Source organism: Dermacentor silvarum, chromosome 1 (genome assembly GCF_013339745.2).
Source record: "Dermacentor silvarum isolate Dsil-2018 chromosome 1, BIME_Dsil_1.4, whole genome shotgun sequence".
Taxonomy (NCBI): Eukaryota; Metazoa; Arthropoda; class Arachnida; order Ixodida; family Ixodidae; genus Dermacentor; species Dermacentor silvarum.
Genome location: NC_051154.1, coordinates 192,058,552 through 192,062,364, shown reverse-complemented (window position 1 = coordinate 192,062,364; position 3,813 = coordinate 192,058,552).

Genomic DNA, 3,813 nt, shown 5'->3' with positions numbered 1-3,813 from the left:
TTTACAAAGGAATACAGTTGAAGCAATTTGACTGAGTATATTTGCATTATTTCAAAGCAGAATTTTCGCGTATACCTGACCTTCAGTGCAAATGAAGGCTATCCGAATTAATGCACAAGCTTGTTTGCTTAGTACAAACCAGTACCTCGAAACATAAACATTCTACCCTCAATATGCGGCGCACGTGTCCTATCATTTGAACCATTCCCATATACCTTCACAAACTTCCAGAAATACTAAAGGTCTTCATATCCTTTTACCCTTTTACCACAACTTACGCAGAGAAGTATTGGAAATTATGCGAAAAGACTCTGGGACGTGTCAATGTAGCCTGTCGTGTAAAAATAGAGAACGACTCCAATCACAGACCACACCCTTTTTGAATTATGCCCACAAAGTTGTGCAAGAAGACACTGTTTTCGGCTACAATTACCGAAGTTGCCATATAGCATTCTGCTGTTCTGTTCTTGACTAACTCTATTCCTGAATCAGGTCACCGCACCATGATATAATTACTGGTGCAATTCTTTAGTAATTCTGTGCGAATATTCTCCTACCCTAAATTTAACATGTTTGAATAATTGAAGAAACATGAGAAAGGACCGTGATGGTTTGCAGAAATGTTCCTTTATTAGAATCGTTTATGACCCATATCGGTACGGTCGTTTTGTCATGATCACGCCAGCGTGCACTGAGCATCATTTGTCATTTTGTCTACTGCCTATAAATAAAATACAAAAATGTCGTTCCTTGTGTGTGAGTAGCACAATGGCAGCTGAACCTTTCGCATGGTCCTACTAAGCCAAACCTTGCCTTTCCTGCCATGGTGCCACAGGACATGTCAATTTCACACTTGATTTTCGTCATTTCAGTTTCCTAGAAAGCATAGGGAGGTAAAAAAGACGAACAGGCGAAACTTTGAAGTAGTCTTGAGATTTGAGTAAAATTTCATAGGCAATGTTATTATCCTTTATTTGTTTACAAATTTATTACACCTCATTGGTGATAATAATGAAGTACTACATAGTAGTTCAGTTCTTACACTTAATACATCATGTCTGAGATGGCTGTCCTGAAAATTAACCAGGTGTAAGCATTGCATGACGTTGGCTGGAAGGCCATTCATTAAAAAATGTGTGCAGAATAAAGAAAATACAGGTGTTCAATGGCACAGTCACCTTCAAAAGTTTACGCGGCCGAGATTCTGCGAATAAGTTCATTTTCAACGCAGCTACGCCCACAGCGAGTAAAATATGCAAAACTTTTGTTTACTCTAGACCAGTATACGCTGTAAATCCGAATGCCACGATGCGTGCCTCAGGCGTAGGAATATAATATTTTTTCAGCTTGAGGCGTGCGAAAGCTTTGGACGCTGACTATACGTTCTGAAGGCCAGGCTGATTCTTAGCTTATACGTGATGACAAGCGCCGAGCTCTTGATGATGGAATATTAGAGCGTAGAATTGTAGAACTTGTGCAAGGTCAGGGGACTTCACGGCGTAAACCTAGTGATAGAAGCTCAACATGCTTTTTGTTTATTAACACTGATAAGTGAATAGTCAGAGTAAATTAATGTTACTGCCCGTTTCTGGGCAGACTCGAGTGTAATGCATACGCTCTATATCACTGAAGGTTCCATGCTAATTCCATACAGGGCATTCATAGTCGAATTTTGGCCTGTCTTACGCCTACCGAATCTTTAGCAATGAGCAGAGGTAGGCAATTGCTTATTTGGATGTCGCCGAGGCCATGGTAGGTGTGATTAGTAATGCGGTATATGTGAGTAGGCTGACTGGGATTATTACATGAAGTACGCCAACGTACCTAGGTTAAGTCACGGTGGAAATTACAGAGCCCTTTATTGTATATATGTTGAAGTCATGTGAGAGTGTCTCTGCTAAAAAGTTATAAGTTTAATAATATCACGACTGAGTAGCCTTCTGTTAAGCTGTTGGTAAAAATACTGTGTACGAAGTTCTATTGTGGTTTAAACTGCAACGTTATCAGCGTTTCCAAAAGAAAGCGACTACAAGTCCATCTTTCTCGGGCGTTGATTTAACCTAGGTACCACTGCCTGACTCGTGACATTTGTATATTTTAAATCTGCCCCGATGACGTTAGTTACGTTGCGGAAAAAATAAATACCCTTTCTAAAGAATGAACCATCACAGCTTCCCGACAAAGCGCGGTACGTTGGCGCAAGTCATCATGTGTGATCACGATAAGAACGACCACCCGTCGTTACAAATGACTTCTCATTCCCCGGTTTTTCTTTTTTTGTCAAGGACGCGACTAACCCGTAGAAGGGTAATGCCAACCTTTTCATGATGCTTGCGACTTTTTTGGTTCCGGACGAGCGCCTTCTTTGTGTTTAATTCAGGCGCCTGGCATCGAAAGGCTTAAGCCTTTAAACAGCGAAAGGCTTTCACAGTCACTTCGGTAGCTCCACGGAAGGCGCGGAAAATCAGTCCACTTTCAGCATAAGCGCTCTGACCCAAGGCACATATTTGCGAGAAAGGAGCTCCTACATTACCCATAGCGAGAAATGTATCCACAAATTACACCTCATTATGCCGATGTGTTTATCAGCCGTACTCTGGTGCCTGTATTGCGTATTACGACAAAAATATAGTTTGTGCAGTGTCAGTAGCCTAAACGTAAAACAGGAAATTGAAGTCATCACAAAGACTGTCATATATCATAAATTGCAAGAAAAAAACTAAAAATGTACTTCATTATACTCGCAATGCACACTTTGATGCATGTGATTCATTTCAATTCCCTATCTGTTCCGACCCGCCGTGGTTTCTGAGTGGCTATGGTGTTGGGTTGCTGAGCACGAGGTAGCGGGATCGAATCCCGACCACGGCGGCCGCATTTCGATGGGGTCGAAATGTGAAAACACCCGTGTACTTAGATTTAGGTGCACGGTAAAGAACCCCAGGTGGTCCAAATTATTCCGGAGTCCCTAACTACGGCGTGCCTCATAATCAGATCGTGGTTTTGGCACGTAAAAGCCGAAAATTTAATTAAATTTTTAAAACCTAGATGTTGCTAATCGTAGTGTTTAAGGGGAAATAAACATGCACTCTTAGCGCGCGCAGAAACTACGCCGGTTTCTAGCGAGGGGAGCTTCGCGCCGTGACGCAGCAGACCCCTTCAAGCATTGACAGTGCAGCATGCTGCCGGCCGAAATATACGGGCGGTGGGGTGAAACTCGGATGCGGCAGGGGCTGCCGTTGCAACGCTAGGATAATTGGATGTGACGGACGTTCGCGCCGAAGATTAAAAAGATTGTTGATACTAAAGCGACAGCTGTGCACTATGACGTAGCCAAACATGGCGGGTTTTATTGGTGGATCATAAACGCTATCACAGAGAAGGTTTACTGCAAAGCGTTATATGGCGTGCAGAGGTGCGGTGGGGTTTAAAGCGATAGCCCTGTGGCGGCCCATATGCGGAAAAAAAATTGTACGTTAAGTATCCTTACGTGATTTGAATGCGAAAGCATTATGACTTCTCTTAGTCATTACCAATAAAGACTTCTTAAGTATTACAACCTGTGTGCGATCCTTCCTTCCCTTTCTTTTCTCTGCGTTCATTAGTCACCAGACCACAACCATTCAGAACTCATCGCCAAGTAGCTACGAGTTGATATGGTGATCCACTTTAATCCACCTAAACCAAATTTAATTCATTGCAATTTAGTTTACTTCGCCTTAATTCACTTGACTTCACCTTAAGCCACCCTACTCTAACTTGTTGTAACTTTTAATCACTTCCCTGTAATTCACCCTTAATTCCCAATAACTT